Here is a 20,323-nt window from a genome sequence, read left to right on the forward strand (position 1 = left end):
TGGGGATGCTACTCAGGAATCCTTGCAGGTACTGTCCATGATGTTGACCACCTGGGTTTCTTAAGGCTTTTTCTTTCTCAGCACCAAAATACTGTGCACTGGAGTGAAGGTGGGTTTTATGCCTTGTGAGTATTTGTGGGATAGTCAAGAGAAAGAGAGCTCTTAATTCCTTAAGATTCCACAGTAGTTAACTCTTGTGATACAAATGACTCCAAGGGGAAATGTGGATATTTTAGAGAAATTTAAACTTTTGTTTTTGCTTTAATATCTTATAAGGTAGTGATATGAAGCCCACATGCAGATACAATTTATTTGCAAAACAGCTAGCTTACTGTTATTTCAATTATATTTGACATGTGTACTGTACTCTAAGAATATAAAAATAAAAGATCTCTCTGTAGACCACTTATAAATATTCTTAAAAAAAATAAACTTCATGTAATTGCTCTTGAATTTTGGCATGAACACATGTTGTTTTAAAATGACCGTAAAACTCTTTTTCCCTGGTGCCTACTTTAGGAAACTATAAACTTATAATTCACCAATTATTTTAGCACAACTGACGTGTCTTGTTAATTGCCTTAATCATTAAAGAAAGTATCAGGAAAGCCATCTTCATTCATCAGAAAGACCATGGAGTGTCAAACATCACTTCATAATCTTCCTATGTCTAGGACCACAGTACTTTCCAGTTGGTTTGGAAATACATGTGAGCATAAAGAAAAACGGCACTTCCTTCAAGTCTTATGAATTAAAATGTGAGATTATGCTGTACATTATAATCTTTAAGTAACGTTTTAAAGCTATCCTCCCCCCACATTTAAAAATCTTCATAAATATTATCATGTAATATTACAAATTCCTCCTTGTACTGAACCATTTTTAATTAATGTGCTAATGACTTATTTCCATTTTTTGCTACTACATGAGACACTGCCATACGTATCTTTGTGCTTAGAGTCTTCCTGTAGCATCCCACTTGCCAAGAGAAGTTTCTAAACACTGTCAGACTATCATAAAGCTTTGTACACACACACACACACACACACACACACATACCTGACCAAATTGTTTCTTTAAACAAGTTGTACAGATTTGTTCAACACCAGTAGAAGCAAATATCCCCAGTGAGCATCATGGGATGCTGGCCTTGGGTTTCACCCATCCTTCAGAAGCCACAGTGACTGCCCAGGGCACCTCCCAGCCGTTGCTGCTCAGGTCCCTGTGTGAAGTGGCCAAGTGCTCACATGTGACCTCTGTAGATTCAGGCCCCGTGTGAAGGGGCCAGTGTCACATGTGACCTCTGTGGGTCCTGCACACTGCTGTCTCTTGCTTGCCCACAACATCTGGCATAGCACAGGTATCATGGAGACAGTGGTCACCCTGCACTGTCAGGGACAATGGCAAGAAACACATGCACGCTCAGTGCAGATGCAGGTCTTCACAGCATTTTGGATCCATGTTGGTTTGACCTGGGTGGACACCTGCGCTGTGCAGCTGGTGTGGCTATGGCTGTGGCTACGGCTGTTCACAGCAGGCAGGTGGAACAGCCCCAACCCACAGGTTCCCAAAGGCTCTTTCAGATTCCTAAACCCAAAGTAGTAGATATTCACAAAATAATACCCATGGCTTCTGTCTTAGATTAATTTTATTTCACAATTTTATGAAATCGGGTTTCTTTCTCAATGCACCTTGCTGGTCTGGAATAGAAGATGACTCAGTATTTCCAGGACCCTGTGTCTTGGTCAGTCGGCCTGTGATTCCATGGGACAAACTACTCCCTCCACTCCAGGAGCAGAGGCCCTGGCTCTCTTGTGCACACACATTGCTGATCTCCAGTCTCACTGTGGTAGCTCACTCACAGTTTAACTGGCTTTTTTTTCTTTTACCATCTGGGTAATTTTCATTTTCCATTTTTTTTAGGGGGAGGGGTACCAGGGATGGAATCCAGGGGTGCTTAACCACTGAGTCACATCCCCAGATCATTTATATTTTTATTTTGAGACAAGGTCTCACTAAGTTGTTTAGGGCCTCATTAAAATTGCTGAGGCTGGCCTTGAACTTGTAATCCTCCTGCCTCAGCCTCCCAAGCTTCTGGGTTTGCAGGTGTGAGCCATTATGCCTGTAACTCTCTTCCACCCTTTCCCCTCTTCCAGTCATGCACGTTCTCATTCAACCTCTCTTCATGCATTTTTGAATGTGTGCATTACTTCTTTTGAGCCATTGGAGAGACAGCTGGGGACACAGGTGTCTTTATCCCCAGAACCCTAAATGGACATTTCTTAAAAGTAAGAATTTAGAGTGGAGGGGTATGTTTTTCCCTAAGGAAACATGACAAATCACCCCAACTTAGTGTATTGGACACTTTCCTGTGCTCTGGGAATCAGGGTCCTGCACCAGCCTGCCATACAGTTGCATGGGGACTATGGCCCCTCTGAGGACCTGGCAGATCTGTCTGAGTTTGGCCCTAGGCTCTCTGATGCTCAGTCGGCCATCATAGAAAGAACCCAACTTCTGCCCAGAGAATTATGTCTTCTCCAGGGAAGACAATCCAGCTCTCTCGTGACACTCCACTGGAAGTAGTTGTGGTGCAGTGTGTTCTCAGAAGCCTGGACTCCAGGGTTCTGCCCCAGCCACAACTGAAGTACCTGGCAGTTCCAAGGCCCAGTCTGCCCACTCCCCACAGGGCTCACAATAAAAGCCAAATAATATATATATATATATATATATATATATATATATATANAGTTTTTTTTTTTTTTTTTTTTTGCCACAACACATCCTGCAGAATTAGATGATTTGAGCTTTATGTTATGAGAAACAACAAAAACTAATAATACTTTTAAATACTTGTGATGAAGGCACATTTCTATTCCTGTGTTATTTAATTGGAATGCTCGTCTCCGTGCTTAGGCCCAGTCCTGGCAGACCTGGGGTACATTGTGGCTCCCCTTCCTTGACAGGGACAAGGAGTCTTTGGAAGAGTGGAATGACTTGCACAAAGTGTGAATCATCCCTTATACTTTCCTGCCAGTGTACAAGAGAAGCTGATGCTCTGCGGCTTGGGCTTCCCTGCCGCTTCCCCAGATTGAACAGCTTGATGCATTTGCAGAGCAGCCCGTGTCTGCGTGAGGGTGGGCGCTCACCACAGCCCGATCCTGCTCAGGACTCACTGTGTGGAGAGTATGAGCTATGCCACTAACAGACCAAACACATTCACGTCTGTCCACATGAACACAGAACTTACTGAATAACAGGGAATTCATAAGCTGCACAACTTGCAGTGGTGGCAGTTTTCCAGATACTTGCCCAAACCTGGTAGTTGTCAACTGGGCAGTCACAGGTTCTGTAATCCAATTTTAATGTCCAGTATCTATGACTCTCAAGTCACACCCACACTTTATACATCATCTATAAATAAATCACAGAAAGACTCAGGAAGGACTAAAACAACCACATGGTCACAGGACGCTGAGCCAAGAGCAGAGGCAGAGGGAGAGATGAGCAGAGTCAAAGAGCTGCTGTAGGTGGTCAGCTCTGCAGAGAGTCTAGATGGTCCAGTTTCAGCTTCAGGTGTCAGCTTAGAGTGGCTGTGCTTGGTGTTCATGGGCAGGAGAAACCTCTCTGCTGAAGCCTGATGGGACAGGAATCTGGAGATTCTTCACTATGTCAGTGTCCCTGGGCACACCTTGAGATGAAACACCAGGTAACTGATGAGGTCAGGGTCCCACCATGTCCAGTTTGGGAAGGCTCCTCCTTTTATGGCTGTTAGGCGAGGGGGTTGCATCTGGTAAGGTTGATTAGCTGTGGTGTCTGGTGTTCCTGATATGATTTGGGAATTTAATTTCTTAATTTAATTTGATAAATTCATGGGTATAAGTTTTTTATCAATTTGTGCCTTATGGTGGTGCTAGGCAGATGGTGGTTGTTTAATTATATAAACAGGTGTAGAATCGTCCCACCTTGGCACATGTACTCAAAATGGAGTAGCTTGTGGCAAATTTTTGTTTAATAAAATGGAATAACTCAGATTTAGGCATAGTCTGAAAACTGTTGTTCTATATATGATAGAGTCACTCACAGCACGTACAGCCTGAGAGCTACGGACCATGGAGATATTCAGAATAGGCACAGCCTAGGAACTGCTCTTCTTCATATCATGGAATCACTCAGGGCAGGCACAGCCTGGGAACTACTCTTCTTCATATCATGGAGTCACCAAGGCAGGCACAGCTTGGGAACTGCTGTTCTACACACCATGGGGTTACTCAGGGCAGGCACAGACTGAGCACACCATGGGGTCACTCAGAGTAGGCACAGCCTGAGAGCTGCTGTTCTACACACCATGGGGTCACTCAGAGTAGACGCAGCCTGGAATTGCTGTTCTGTACACTATGGAGTTACTCTGAGCAGGGCCTGGGCTTCTTCCACACCATTTTGTTGTATATTATTCTGCGCTTTCTTGTTTGTTTCATGTACTCTGATTCTATAAGCAGCACTCCTGCAGGTGACCAGGCAGCAAGGACAACACTGTGCTAGATGATTTGAACAGAGGGCACTGACATTTGGTGACAGGTGCAGCCTCCTGGGCCACAAGACCCATCCTGACCTACCTGCTTCTGCATCTAGAGCTCCTGATTCCTGTGGTGTGTTTCCCTCAGCCTTGCAGAGCAGTGTGTGACCCTTTAGGTTTAGCCCGCTGTGGCTTTGCTGGACCTGAACAGACGTGCATTGGACATTGAGCTTCCTTCTAGGCACAGTGCCACACAGCATATGAGGGAATGGATACTGTGATTTTTATTCAACTAAAAGGAAACTGACATTCAGGCTTCTGGGGTCTGGGGCCTGGTGAGGGGCTCCTCAGGTCTTTCCTCTGTCCACTTTTCACAGGGAGTCCAGCCACCGCCTGGTGAGATTCTTTTTCCAAACATGGGCAAGCTGAGGGCACTGGAAGGACACAACTTCTCCACCATCCTCCTCCCTGAACCAGAACCCTGCAGGAGAGTCTGAACCCCTCTCCTTGCATTGGGGTGTCCAAGGCCTCCATCAACTCCAAACATCAAGGTAAAGATGTTCTCCACCCCTGTGTGCTCACAGCTGATGGCCCAGCAAGGGGCATGCTGGCCCTCACAAAGTCAGGCAAGAGGCTTGCTGGCCCAACAGCTGTGAGTCCCAACTCCATGGTGGCTCAACAAAATGTGCACCCCCAAGACCCCAGTGTTCTGGAGAAGCTATTTACATGACTCTAAGCCCCAAGTGACCTTAAATTCTAAATAAAAGTTCCACAGGCAATTTGTATAAGAGGCTTGTTTTTAAAGAAAATAAATTACATGACAGGATTATTGTATGTATTACAAGCTGGCCAGAGAACACTTTACTCAACATTTAAAAATCTTTAAATAAGAGCTTTCAGTACATAGAGCTTATATAACAAGATCTCGCAAAAATCTGTAAAACCTAAACACAGTTCTGAGAGCAACGATCGTTCCAGAGCCGGCACTCAGCTCCCAGGGCAGCAATGCCGGCACACAGGCTGCAGCCTTGCCTGGTGCTGCCTCAGGACAGTTCGGAGAACTTGCAAAGCTGTGCTGCCCTGGAAGGTGGCCAGGGCATCTGCTAGGGCTCGGTGTCAACAAGGCCCCGCTTGTGCATCTGAACTCAGCCAGAATCGAAGCCGGGTGGCTCCACTCCTCGGCCTTTGCAGGCCTTTTGTCTGGAGCATGGGCTCCACATGGTCTTTCTGAATCTCGTACTTTTACCCATGGGAGAGATAGGCAGCCAGAGGCTGAGGGTGCTGATCACATCTTCAGAGGAGTCAGGGAGCCTCCACCTCATTCTTACCCAGCTGGGGCTTGTTAAGTGCACATACATTCGAAACCACAGTCTTTGAGAATCCAACCTGCCCTGGACACTCGGCTGAAAGCTTTTTAGAGGGGGTCGCAGAATTTCAACTTGTTTTATTTTTATGCATTTCCCAAGCAGATCATCTTAAAGATCAAGAGGCCTTTGTCCCATTCAGTGAAGAACTTACAGCAGTGGGACAATGGTGGGATGTCTGAGCACAGCTCCGAAGGGTGCCCGGGGAAGCATGGTGAGGAGCACCAGGTCCAGGGAAAACACAGCAGGGCTCTGCACGCTGAAGCAGAGCCAACCTCAGGGGCAACTCCCCCTTCCCTGGCCAGGAGGCCTCAATATGTTTGGATGCAGGAGGCGCCAGGCATGGAAAGTCCTCTGCCAGTGTGAGTCCAGCCAGGCAGCTGCTGGAGGGCACTGTGCAAGGACCCATGCCCTCTCTGACACGAGGTGCACAGTCTAAGCAGGAGGTTCTCAGTGGGCTTAGCACAGCCTCAGTGGGATGCACAGACAGGAGGCCATGCTCACTGTCTCTGAGCTTGCTGAGGGGAGCCATTCCTCTCTCCTCAAGACATTAATATTCAGGCATTCAGGGACAAGTGTAGGGAAGCCATTCCCAGGCACCTACTCCATCTGCGCACTGCACACTTTCTTTCTTTCTCTCCTGAAGCTGTTCTCTCACTTCCTGGAGCTACACGCAGAAAGGAAAGGGAAATTATTATGGTTTGGATGTGAAGTGTCCCCCAAAAGCTCATATGTGAGACAATGCAAGAAAGTTCAGGGAAGAAATGATTGGATCGTAAAAGTCTTAACCAAATCAGCGACTCCATCCCCTGATGAGATTAACTGAGTGGTGATTGAAGTGGTGGGGTGTGGCTGGAGGAGGTGGGAATTAGGGAGTGGCTTTGGGTATATATTTGCATCTGGAGAGTGGAGTCTCTCTGCTTCCTGATCACTGGATTGTGGGCTGCTTCCCTCTGCCACATACTCCTCCGTAACATTCAGCCTCATCTCGAGCCCTGAGAAATGAAGCTGGCCTTCTACGGACTAAGACCTCTGAAACTGTGAGCCCTCAAATAAACTCTTTCTTTTCTATAGTTGTTGTGGTCAGATCCTTTAGTCACAATAGGGGAGAAGCTGACTAAAACAGGGATCATTTGTGCACGGGCCATAGGCGTCCTGTAGGGCTTGGCTGGGCTCAGCAGCACTGGGTCGCTAGCATGCAGTGGCCTGCAGCCCCAGGCAAGACATTAAGGCCCCAGCAGAAGCCAGGCACACACCACCAGTGCCAGGCTACCTGTATACCCTTGGCTTGTGTGTGCACACATGCATGTGTGTATGAGTGTGTGCACATTCATTCGAGGGTATGTGTGTATGTGTGTATGAGTATGTGAGTGTATGAGTGTGTCATGTGAGACAGTGTGAAGGCATGCACAAGTTATTACGTGCATATATGTGCATGTGAGTGTATGTTTATGTGAGAGTGTGAATGTGTGTGCAAGTGTGTAATGTTCACACAAGAATGTACATGAGTGTGTGAGTGTGCATGTGGGTATGTGTTCATGTGAGAGTGTGGAGAGTCTGTGTGTGTGTGGTCCACTTGCTGGTCTCCAGAAGTGTCCTCAGAAGCAGGCCTTTCCCTGGCTGTGTGTGGTGTGTGTGGCGTAAATTCACTTCAGCTGCTGAGCATGAACCCGCATGGTCTTCAGGCCTCACCTTCATGCCTTCCCTTCACATCTGGAAGATTTCAAGTTTCTCTTTCCTGGATGAGACGTTCCTCGGGCCAGCTGGAGACTGCCTATGTGCTGTTCTCCAGTTCCATGGCTCCATGCCTTCTCCCCACGTGGATAAGCCTTGTATTTGCCTTGTCGCCTGCTTCACCTCTGCCTACCTGCCACCCTTTCAGCCACTCTCTTCCTGCTGCCTCTGCCTCAGGAACCCCCATGGCTGGGTCCCCTTGGCTCTGGAGTAACTGAAGCTGAGCTCTGGGTCCAGGTGATCTGGTCCTGGCTCTTTCTCCACCAGGCATCCAAAGTAGAGTTCAAGCAAGTAGTTTCATTTATTTGGTCTTAGATTTCTTGAGAGCTTGTTTGGAGGTTCTAGCAGGGGAGCGCAGCTACTCGTATACCCTTGACCGAAGAACGGTCCTCCTCTATCGGGGAAGTTCGTCCTCTTCGACCGAGCGTGCAGCTTCGGGAAGGACGCACATGGAGCGGTCAGGGAGGAAGGGGACACCCGCCTAGCCAGCCAGATCAGCCGAATCAACCCTGGCCATCAATGGGGTGACAGATGTCGCAGCCAGATCGCCCTCACATCCAGGTCTTAGATTTCTTAACAATTTTATTTTTCTGATTTATAATTATAGCATTGCTTAAAAATCAAACAAAATAAGGTATCTCGATGTGTCTCACAACCCCTAAAGCCCAATAAATGCACAATGTCTTGCTATTAAAATAAAACCCAATATTTTGCTACTGCGAAGAACGCAGAATGGCCTGCCATTATTACGTAATTACAAAATCTCCCACTGCTTGCTTCTTCCTTGGTTGCTACCAGATTTTGAGTCAATTCTGTTTTTTTTTTTTTTTATTTTTCAAAAACTCTTGAACATGTGGACCTGCTGATTTTGAATCCATTGCTGATCTTTGGCTCTCAGAATACTTCATCCTAACAATTAAAACATAACAAAATGGTGCACTTGTGTCCATAAGTGAACTGTCATGCAAAGCATGCTTATTTCTGAGGCTGTTGGTTCTCCCAGTGGGTCCATCTCAGCCTTGTTCTCTTAAACATTTGGTGTCCTCTTGGTGGCTGAGTTGGCAGTGATATAGTAATAGAGGATAGAGTCTGCCTGTGAGTTCAAAGCTTCTCTCAAGGTTCTGTCTGGGGGTTGATTTCCCAGATACGGTGAGTGATGTATTTGTCCTGGATGGCTCGCTCCTGTGGAGCAGGGCTTTCCTCCTCAGGGGAGGAGGGGACTTGACTGTGAGTGTGGAACTCCACTGCAGGCTGGGGTGGCTAATGGGGACAGGTGAGGTAGGACTGTTCAAGAGGCAGGCAGGAATGCCGGCTTGGGGTCAAGTGCTCCCGCACTGCCTGCCCTTGAATCCCTGTGCCAGGGAGGCCCCTTCCTCTGCAGCATTAGTTACAAGTCACCTTCCAGCCCTGCTTGCCACTCTCCCACCTGCTGATGGCCAGACCACATGGTGTGGTTCTTGGGAGAGGAGGGAGATGCCATTGGTCTGCCATGTTTGACTTGGGAAGATTTCACCTAAAAATGTCAAATTTGGGAGAGGGTTTAAAAATATCCAGTAACCTAATCATTGGGGTTTTATTTATCTATTATTTTATTTATTAATTATTTACCAGTGCATACTGGGGATGGAACCCAGGGTCTCATGCCTGGTAGGCAAGTGCTCTACTACTTAGGTGCCCCTATTGCCCCATCCGAATATCTTAAGGTTCCAGACTCTTGAAAGAGGTGATAGAGGCATAATTAATTATTTTGCTTCTGCTTTGTTTAAACATATTATGCCGAGTTTTTGTGGTAATAGTCACACTCAAAAAGTACAGATCAGATTTTTTGATGGGTTTTTTGAAGAAACATATTAATCACTCTTCAATATCTCAAGGTTGTGACCACATTTTATTTGAGATAAAATGCATTCTGTTTCTCTACACAAATTAAAATATTGCACTGTGAAAACCAATTTATTATTTGGGGGTTCTTATATCTTTGTTGGTATTCTTTAACTTCTTATTCAAGAAAAAAAAATGACTTGACATTTGACCTTCTACTCCTGTTCTGCACCTCACTGGGTCTGGGAGGAATGGGCTCCTTTGTTACAGAAAGGAAGGGAGAAAGTCGCAGGTTCTGCTGGGGCCCTGTTTTGGGAAGAACAAAGAGGGTCACAAGTTTTTTGGTTTTTTTGTGTGTGTGTGGTCAGAATTTTTATTCTATACACAAGCTTCTCTCTGGTACTGAGCATCCCTCCTGCTGTGGGTTCCTCTGCAAAGGCTGACTAATTATGACTGCCAGTGTCCAGGGCTAGTGCGCACCTTGTCTCTCATCCCTCCCTGCTGTGTTGTACATGTGATTCCAGAGGTGCTGTGACGCAGAGAAAAGCCCACATAAATACAATCACCTGATGTCAGACAGAGGTGTCAAAACAAACTTGGAGAAAAGATAGCCTTAAACAAAAGGTGCTGGGAAAACTGGAAATCCACAAGAAGAAGAATGGAAGTTGACTTCTACCTCTCACCCTGCACAAAAGTCAACTCAAAGTGGATCAAAGACCTCAGAATTAGACTAGAAACTCTGTACCTGCTAGAAGAAAACTTAGGCCCAATACTGCATCAGGTTGGCACAGGAATTGACTTCCTTAATAAGATTCCAAAGTACAAGGAATAAAACCAGAAATCAGTAAGTGGGAAGGCATCAAATTAAAAAGCTTCCAAACAGCAAAAGAATCAAGTAAGAGCTTGAAGAGAGAGCCAGCAATATGGGAGGAGATCTTTGCCACCTGCTCCTCGGATAGGGCATTAGTATCTAGAATATATGAAGCCTGACAGCAGCAGCAGCAGCAACAAAAACCAAATAACCCCATCAGTACGTGGGCGAAAGAACTAAACAGACATTTCTTAAAAGGAGAAAAACAATTGGACAACAAATATATGAAAAAAAAATGTTCAGCATCTCTAGCAATCTGGGGGCTTGTGAAAATAAGCGCAGCTGTTCTTTCCTGGTCACCCTGGCCCCAGCGGCTGCCACCTGAGCTTCCCACAGTCGCCTGGCGCCCTCTGGTGGTATGAATTCCACACTGCAACGCCTCCGCCACGAAGTCCCTGTGTGCGCTCCATCTCCAAATCCCCTTCCAGATAGGTAGATTCTCAGGCAAAGGAAGATTACTGTTCAGAGATTTTATGCCTGTGAAGTTCTCTGAGCCAACAGCTTTCAAATGAGTTGAGGAAATTCCAAGGAACTTCAGATCCTATAAATGTCCTATTTGAATTTAGTTATAGTAAGGACTGTGGCTTCTTGTTCTTGGGCACGAGTTTTAATGCATGTCACAATTGATAAACTGCACTTGCTGTGATGAAGTCTCCTCTGTTCTTCTGAAGAGGATCACTATATTAGTAATGAGCTTTCTTTTGGTGTCTCAGGATCCAGAACAGCCAAGGCTCAGCCATTAGCTGCTCTGTGGCATTCAGATGAAGGGAGGCCTTGCTTCCTTCTCTTTGCAAGGCCTCTTGTCTCTGCAGAGCTCCCTCAGGTTAAGATGTGGAGAATGCCCCTCCACTGAGGGACATCTCTGGGGCTGGTATGGCCAGCCCATTGTCCCTCCTGGCTCCCTCCTGCCATGGCTGCCAAGTGCTGGTTCTTCACAATGAGGAGGATGGGGCTGTTAGTCCAGCTTAACCCCATAGATAATTCTAGATCTCCCTGGAAAAGATCTTGTTGTAAGTTGTCAAGGCCAATGCTTTCTTTTCCCCTGTGGCCCTGAAAGACTGTAGTGAGTTTGTGTGCGCTGCTGCGCGTGTGCTTGTGCATGTGCCTATGTTAGATTCCTGATCTACAGAAACCTGCCTTGGCCTTCATAAATGAAGAACAAATGGGGAAGGCAGTGTTTTCTTCTTCCCTGGCATATCCAGAGTGCACATCATAAATACGTGAGCTGGCTATTTCTCCAGTAACTCAGCCTGCAACACCCAGACTTAAAAGTCATAACAATGCATTCAAGGTCATGCCAGGCAAGTGCATTGTAAATGTGTCATCAATGAAACAATGACACGGACCACCCATACCTGTCTCCCTGCATGCCATGAGAGGAGCTCTATGTACACATTGTCCCTCTGTGCCCCTGAACAGAACACAGTTCACAGTGGGGAATGACTCATGCCTGCAGCCCCCTCATGGACACTCACAGGATGCACCCTGCTGATAGGCACACTGCGGGTGCAGTCGGAGGTGAACAGGCCTCTGCTCAGGCCTGTGCATCTGGGTATCACCATCCAGTTGGCCACAAAATTGTGCTTCTTTTCTGTCTGATGTGTTTATATTAAGGTCAGTGTTAGATGTTTGTAGTCATTTAGTTTTAGGACATAACAAACTTATCTAGAATTTTCCAAAAGAAATAGCAGGAAATTTTAAAGGACATCTTGAGATACAAGTCAGGATGTGCCCTTTGGAACTGCCCACCTGCACTCCTCAGGGTATACCAGCAGCAAAGTATTAAGGAAAATGGGGAAGAGAACTGAAAGCAGATAGATGGAACTGCAGCCATCATTCATTTGGTTATTTCCTGTAAAACAACTATAGCATATAAATTGGTCACTTATGTTTTATAATGTTTCTTATAAACTTTAATTTACCAAAGAAGAAAAGGTTTTGCTGTTAAGAGAGCTTTAGAGGTAGACATAGCCTAGCTCTTCTGTGGCCATAGGTAGCACCTTGAGGCTCCTGAAGACTGCGGATGCATCCAGTTGCATGTGAGCACAGCTGAATGGCACTCATGGTCCAGAATGCCTCTGGACAATGCTCACTGAATTATTGAGTCCATTTTTTATGTTTTATTTTTTTTTATTTTTTTATTTTTTTGAGTCCATTTTTTAAACAGGCACATACTAGTCCCAAAGTATCTCAGCCCATGGAAGATGGGAAGCGAGGTCTTGCAGGTGAGGACCTGGATTCTAACTCTCTGAGGTGGATTATAACTCTCCCCTCTTGGCTCATTAGAAGTAGAGTGGCCTCCCTTCTGCAGGACTTCAGCAGGAGCCCCCTGCCATTGCAGCAGGCATCCTAGTTGGATTCCAAACGTGTTTGGAGCAGAGGGTGAAGACCATCCTATGTCACAAAACCTTTGCTTTTCAAGGAAAAACACAGATTGAGTCCAGAATTAGTCATACTGCTGAAATTCTAAGTGGCTCTGGAGAACGCTCAACTCTGAGAGGTCCAAGGAGCTCAGGTGGGACCTGCAGTCTTGTGCTCTGCTGGCTGAGCCCCAGTGAAGCACCAGGGCATGCAGGAAGGCGGATGGGGACCACATAACCATTTGCACCACTGCTCAGTTGTAAGGGATGAGGACTTGTTACTTAAGTAACATTCTGAAATGAGCCTGAGAGAGCTGATCAATCCTGCATATCTACAGCATTCCTCCATCCCCATTCAGGAAGCACATGATAAAGAAAGGTAAATGGAAGGTGTTTTCTCTTATTCGCTGAACTTTGGTAGGGCTAGCTTGCACATTCTATGGGCTAGAGTCTGCACGACATCATGGGTCCACCATCACATTGTGATCTCAGAGAGCAGTGCCACTGCACAAAAGCCCCAGTCTCCAGCCCCCTCTCTCCCTGGCAACCACAGATTTGTCACTTTCAAAAATTTTATAGTTGGAACCACACTATGTGTGACCTCTTCAGACTGGTTCTTTCACTGAACATATACATTTGGTTTCCTTGTGTCTTGATGGCTCACTTCTTAATTGCTGAATAATACTCCACTATCTGGAGGTATCAGAGTTGTCTATTCCACTGCTGAAGCACATCTTGGTTGCCTTCAGTTTGGGGCAATTACGACTAACCATTCCTGAAAGGATCTGCCGTGTGTTGAATGGAAGCATGTCCACGTTGACAATAAGTTGCAATCCCCACAGGATTGGTATGGGTTATGATGGGTCTTCTCAAGCCTGAATGAGCATCAGACTGGCTCTGACTCTTGCTGGGTGGGACATTAAAAATTTAATGAAGAAATTCTTTTCTGAGATTATAACAAGGACTAAAAATATCTAATTCTCATTTCAGCAAAGAGGATATACTGTGACCCTTCAGTCAGTCCCTCCTTCAACTCAAAGTGTATTTATCAAGCACTGCTCTTTGGAACTTAAAGAGGAGGCACTACTTCTGCATCCAGAGAAATACCTTCCGATGTCCAAAAGGGTTTCTGGTTTGGAACCCACATCAATGTTTCTGATGCCTAAAGAGACAGCCCATGTGGAATTAAGGAAATAGCTGCTTTGAAGTGATTTTAAGAATCATCCTTGGAACTGGGGTGCACACCAACGTGAAATAATGAAGGGCCACAGTACTTAGCCAACTTTAGGAGGGCATCGCCTTTAGATGACACACTGCATACCACCCTGCATGGCTCTAGGCCCCTGCAACCTACCACATTCAGGTCCAAGTAAATGGCTTTTCTTAAAGTTGGGAAATATTCCAGTGTTAGATCTCCGAACTGCAAACTTTTGTTCTACAGTTGGATGGCTTCTATCCAGACACAGAAGTTTTCCTGGTACTAAGACCTGCAAGAGGCTTCGCATACGGTTTCCATACAGCAAATCCCATAAAGCCAGCATCAGCAGAGGGTGTGCACAAGTGCTACATAGCTTTTTATTTCCACAAGATGCAGAATGTGAAGATCAGTAACTGGAGCGGGAGTTTCCTTAGAACTTGCTCAAGGTCAGCAAGTTACCATGTCTCATCCGAACCTTCATAGGAGGACAGCACAGCCTGTGAGTTCAGGATGAATGTCCCTCCAGTGAATTGAGCTGCCTTCCTCCAGCACAAGCCTGCTGGTTAGATTTTTACCCTCAGGAGCCACAGATGATGTGTGCATGTGACTTCCCCACATGGCTACAATTTGCCTCGGATGGCTGTATGCCCCCACCCTATGGAGAAGGGTCATTGCTCTATGACTCTAAAAAGCCAGCCATCTAGTGATGTTGCCAAACATCAATTTCAATGGGGAAACAATGAAACCATATTTCTGTCATGGAAGTAGAAGCTTGATTTGGTGATATGTAGCTCTTCTCAAATTTACTGTACTATTCAACATCATCAGTCATATTGGGGGGGCAATGCATTAAAAGTGAAAAATCATTGTTCTAAAATGCATGAAAATATGGAATAGGAAATTTCATCACATCTGTATAACCAGCAGGATAAGGATTCCCAAGGCAGCAAAATCTACAGGAAAAACAGTGGGTTCCAAATTTTCTTGGCATTTATCAAGGTGAAAAAAGAAAACCTAGTTTAATGTCCTTTCACAAATCAAATTCTGATTTGCTTCCTTTACTGTCCAAAGACCATAACTAACAAAACACATAAGAGCATTTGAACCCCCATCCAATTTGTTAAATATTTTGGAAAGCCAAGGACTAAGTAAAGTAGCAGATATGTGGCCAGAGGAATTTCATTTTCAGAATTCGTATCCCACAAATACGTAAATCATGTAGTAAACAGTAATCATGATAGTAAATCATGGAGTGTTGCTTTAGTTTGAATCAAAGGGGCTCTTTCTTGCTCTCTGCACATTTTTGAAGCTTTACACAGGGATTTAAGGGTCATAGGCGCTGGGCACAAGCAGTCAGAGGACAGGCTGGGTATGACTGGGAGGATGGAGTGAATCAAAGCTCACTGAGAAGGAGTGGATCATGGAGTATGCTGAGGAGGAACAGCAACTGACCAGTCAGAGGCAGTAGCTGGAGTAGCTGGTTATTTCCAAGGACCCATAAGGCCAGGGCTGAGCACATCTGTATCCTTGGAATCCAGCTGGAAGAGGTGGCACAGCCTGCAGGAACTGGGGACAGGGTGTGTTGATGGTGGACCAAAGCGAAGGGCACCTGGTGGGCCCGTGCTCAGGCCACACACACACACACACACACACACACACACACACACACATGCAGAGGGCAGGGTAGATCCGAGGAGCGTGCAGCAGGAGTGCAGGGGCTGCCTGGGCTCCAGGCCCTCTCTGCTTCCTGGGCATCTGCTTGAGCCTCCCTAGTGCACAGCCAGCCGGAAGTCAAAGTCAAGAAGGATTTCCACCAAGTCCAGGGTGCAAAGCCAGTGCGGCAATGGGTGGGGTCAGGAGGCAGCGTGGCAGCCAGGCATGCCCTCTTGGTGAAGGCGGCCCACTGGCTGCCTTCTGGGCATAGCAGAGCCAGCCCTGGAGGCCTGTGGAAAGAGCCAATATACAGGCAGAGGCCTGATGCATTTCATTCTGGGAAATGTGTAAGGCAAACTAAAACATAAATTGTTTCCCCTTTTATATGTCTGCTAATTTAGTGCATGTTTGTTCTATTCAGGTTTGTTTAGCCAATTCAATTAATTATACATGTGCCAGAGTCAAAAACAAGATTACCAGCCGGGAGTGATGGCACACTCCTGTAATCTCAGCTGCTGAGGCTAAGGCAGGAGAATCACAAGTTCAAGGCCAGCCTCAGCAATTTAGTGAGGCCCTGAGCAACTTAGTGAGACTCTGCCCTATAATAAAAAATAAAAAGGCTGGGGATGTGGCTCAGTGGTTAAGTGCCTGTGGGTTAACTTCTGGTACCAAAAACAAACAACAAAGAACAAAAAACAAAAAGAGGCAGACAGGGATTCCGCACAGGAATCCACACAGGGGTGTTGAGGAATATGGCAGGTTACAGGTGTCTGTTGGGTTTTCAAGAGTCCCTAAGTTACCATAGCAACAAAACAGCATAATTTCTTGGACCTAGAGGTGCAGGCCACCCAGATGTCATACAATTTACCAAGCACAGGTCTAGCCTGATGGTGAGACCTCTGTGAAGCCCTTGTCCTTCAGGTCCAAGTGATATTGGCACTGGGGCTTCTTTGACCTGACTTAGATGCTCCCTGCAAACAGCTTTCTGACAAGCAGTGCACGTTTATGCCATTTCCCCATCACAACTGTAGAAAGATCACATGTGATTCACAGCCAGATTCTCCGTGTATCGTGGGAATGGTTTGTTGGTGGCATGAAGAAGCCTCCCAACAAAGCCTGCTGCAGCTCTACACACTCCCCCGTCCAGAGCAAGGGAGTCCAGGCACGTAGAGGAGTGAGCAGAAGCCTGCAGCCAGGGCTCACACTGGGTGATCACTACCAGCAGTCCCTTCTCCAGCACCGTGGAGGGGACACTGGCCACTGGCAGCTAGAGTGGCTTCCTCCACTTTCACCTTGGTGCGCCATCCTCCAGCATCTCAGCACGATGTTTGCTCCCTCAAGAGAGTGAGGCCCTGTTTCCGGCAGCACTGGGCAACCCAGGCACTGGAGCTTTTCCTGTGGGGGAGGCTGCTGTGATAGTGAAACAGGCTAAGCTCAGGAGAAGATCATTTCCCATTTGCTAGTCAAGAACAAATGTCCCAAACACCTGACTTCACTTTGATCATATTGCAATTTGACTCGAGAGGCTAAGATTTCAATGAAGCCAGGGCTTCATTGTTCTATTCAGGTTTGTTTAGCCAATATGTGTACTGTGACCCACATGTTGAGACAGCATGGATCCTCACAATGTGGAACACACTTTAGGTTCTACAAATGCCTACAAAATACAGTAGGACCCATTGCCAGAAATATTGGAAGACTTTGTATGGAAAGAAAAACCTTTAGGTATAGACAGGAAATCTGACCTCAGCCAGCACAGGCCCTTGCTTGCAGACTCAGAGTAAAACAGACTGCAGCCCAGCCCCAAGCAGCTACAACTGGTAAGCAGCAGTAGGACTTCCCCACTCATCCACTTCACTTTATTTTTGGGAGCTAAGCACTGGTATTTTTAAAAGTCTCCCAAGGTAAACTACTGATTTAGAAGAAATCCAACACCGAGCAGCTGAGGCTTTGGATCAGAGTTTACAGTGTTTGGACAGATCTCTGCGCAGTCCTCAACAGGGCTCTGCTTGGGTCATGCTGTGCTGAAGAGCAAGTGGTATTTGCTAAATGTCAAGATGGCTCCATATAGTCCTTGTGGAGAGCGATGCCAGATTCAGACTGACTCATTCCACCAACTTACTTTACTGAGCGATGAAATCTATGCAGACCAGGCAAAACTCCCCCCATCTCCTAACCTGTGATAGTGATTTCTGATTTTATTTTGAAGATAAGAGGTCTTGTGATTTTTGAAATGATTTCTCTATCTACCAGAAATAGCTCTGTAATCTAAACTTTTAACTGTGGGCTCATATTCTCCAAGAAGATAAAACTATCCATATGTATGTTCTATTTCCTTCAATGAAGATCTTCAAAATTACATGAATATATTAGTAAACCTTACAAAAAGAAACTGACACAATACCCTGAGCTTGTCCTTTCTTCCTCACCTCCCACTCTGTCCTTTGCTTCTGTCAGAGTCACATCAAGATTATTTAAGTCATCCTCATTATTGCCCTGGGGTCCTGCATCACCAGGGCTGCCTGGCTCCTTCCAGGCTCCTCTGAGTTGGCCTGGCCTATGGTATCAATCCCAACCTGAGTCTGTCCTGGTGCCAAGCCTTCCTTAGCTGTCACCATCCGGGGCATCCTTCTCTTCTTCCTCCTCCTCCTCCTCCTCTCCCTTTTCCTCCTCTTCNCCTCCTCCTCCTCCACCTCTTTTTTTTGTACTAAGGATTGAGTCCAGGGGCACTTAACCACTGAACCATATCCCAGACCCTATTTAATATTTTTCTTAGAGTCAGAGTCTCACTAAGTTGCTGAGGCTGGCTTTGAACTCAGGATCCTCCTGCCTTAGCCTCCCAAGCAGCTGGATTACAGGCGTGTGAAATTTAATCTTCTTATCTACAGAAGCATCCATCATTAAAAGCCCAGTGGACACCATGTCACCTATAAAATCATTCAACCACTTAACTCAAAAGCCCAGTGGGCCTCATGGTTTTGGCACACTGTTACCAGTTGTATCAAGGGCAACTTACACTGGTGTGTCTATGTTAAGTGTTACAAATTAAATGTTCTTAAGACTAAAGCAGATAAGATACTGTGTAGTCTGTCCTTGTGTATAGATAGGTAACATGTCCAGGTGTACTGAGATTTTTGTGTAGGATGTCTATATGTATGGACAGTTAATGCATAGGTTGTCCAGATGTCCAGGTAGGCAGAGTATTGGTTGTCCAAGTGTACAGATTTAGGCAATGTGTAAGTTGTCCAGATGTGCAGATAGGTAGGGTATGATGTCAGGTGTCCAGGTATACAAGAGAAAAGCATTGATAGGACCTCTGGCTGCTGGAACTGTCTATCTGAAGGGGTCTATGTGGCAGCCCATCCATGGTCCTAAGAGCCTTCAGCCTGCTCAGGTGAGAATTTGAACCACACTCTCTGACTTTTCCACTTCTCAGTGTGTGCTTTATGCACAGAGGCAAACGACTTCCGTACCTCTCACCTCACTTCTGGAGACGCTGCCCCATCCACTGTCTTCTTTCCTGTGCACTTCCTGCCAGGGGCCAGGCCTAGCTTCATTCTGTGGGGTCTTTACAAAACTGTGAGGCCTGGGGACCCTGCCCTCCTCAGAATGGATCTCACTGATGCTTGGCCACAGTGCACCACCTGCTGTTTATTTAGCACACCACATCAATCATCTGCCCTCTCCCAAGCTCTTTCACAGCTCCACAACAGAAAACACCTTGTCACTCATGTTGGTGCCCCTGACTCTGACAGGTCCCAAAGCCCTGGAGGGCAGCAGAGGGAGGGGACATGCACAGGAGCTGACATGCTCGAACCTGCAGGCCAAGGCCTTTTCCTGGCAGGGCTGCAGGCCCTCGGGGAAGGCTCTACCTCCACAGTAGGAGGGTTGACTACATCCTCAGTACAGTGCTGCCTAGTGTACACCAGACAACAGAGGTAGAGCACCTATCCCAATATTTGACATGGATTAGATTGCCAAAAATGGTAGTTGTCCTAGTGTACAGACAGGTAAGGCAACGTGTAGGTTTTCTGTGTATACTGACAGATTATGAGTAGGTTGTGTGTCTGTAAGGACAGTTAACATGTACTAGACTTTGTACTGAAGAATTGAACGAATATTAGATTTAACAGTTTCACTAAATTAATATTAAGAGGGTCACCTGCAGGCATACTTGAAATATAAATGTCAACAATAATGTCAAGACTGAGACATTCTGTGGTGGAATAGTGGTTTAGGTGTGGGGAGCTGCAAACATGACAGGAAACTCTCAGAGTCTCTGGTGCAAAGAACCTCTGGCACTGAGGTGACCAGAGGTCCTCACTCCTGGCACTGCCCCTCAGCCTTTAGTCTATTGGGGAAAACAATGGAAGGGCAGTGCTCTGGGGTCTCACAAGATGCAACTCCAAGCAGGCTTGCTGTACGGCAAGAATAAACAGTGCTCATCTGTAGAAAGGCCCCTTCAGAGGTGACAAGAAACTCCTGCAATTGGACTTGTTCTCATGAATAAAGAGATGACATGAAATTATTAATAACAGCAACAACAAGAACCTCTAGGGACTGAGGTAGAGACAGTGGAATTCTGAGTGTTCTAGAGAAGCATGTGGGAAAAGAAGGCCAAGGAGCAAAATGTTCACTCAGCAACACCCCGAAGATCAGAGGGAAGAGCATGTGAAAACCGACCTGTGAACTCTGCCGCCTCACAGGTAGCAGAAAAGTCCTCTCACTGAAATGTGCATTTCCACAAAAATATCCACCAAAGGATTCTATCTTTTCATGTTTCACAGTATGTGCAGAAATCTTAGCCCT

At 46.2% G+C, this 20,323-nt stretch overlaps 2 long non-coding RNA genes across 2 annotated transcripts in view; one reads left to right on the forward strand and one right to left on the reverse strand.

The window, feature by feature from the left end:
- Positions 1-8,404, reverse strand: part of LOC125617295 — a 22,251-nt gene extending 13,847 nt beyond the window's left edge. The window contains exon 1 of the long non-coding RNA XR_007348279.1: positions 8,057-8,404. This is a non-coding gene — a long non-coding RNA (uncharacterized LOC125617295). The remainder of the gene's footprint in view (positions 1-8,056) is intronic.
- On the forward strand, positions 2,120-16,602 carry LOC125617294. Its single transcript, XR_007348277.1, has 4 exons — positions 2,120-2,155; positions 2,450-2,453; positions 7,939-8,068; positions 16,546-16,602. It is a non-coding gene; the product is annotated as an uncharacterized LOC125617294 (long non-coding RNA).
- Positions 16,603-20,323: the final 3,721 nt, after the last annotated feature.

The sequence above is a fragment of the Marmota marmota genome, unplaced genomic scaffold (genome assembly GCF_001458135.2).
Source record: "Marmota marmota marmota unplaced genomic scaffold, marMar, whole genome shotgun sequence".
In the NCBI taxonomy this organism is placed as follows: Eukaryota; Metazoa; Chordata; class Mammalia; order Rodentia; family Sciuridae; genus Marmota; species Marmota marmota.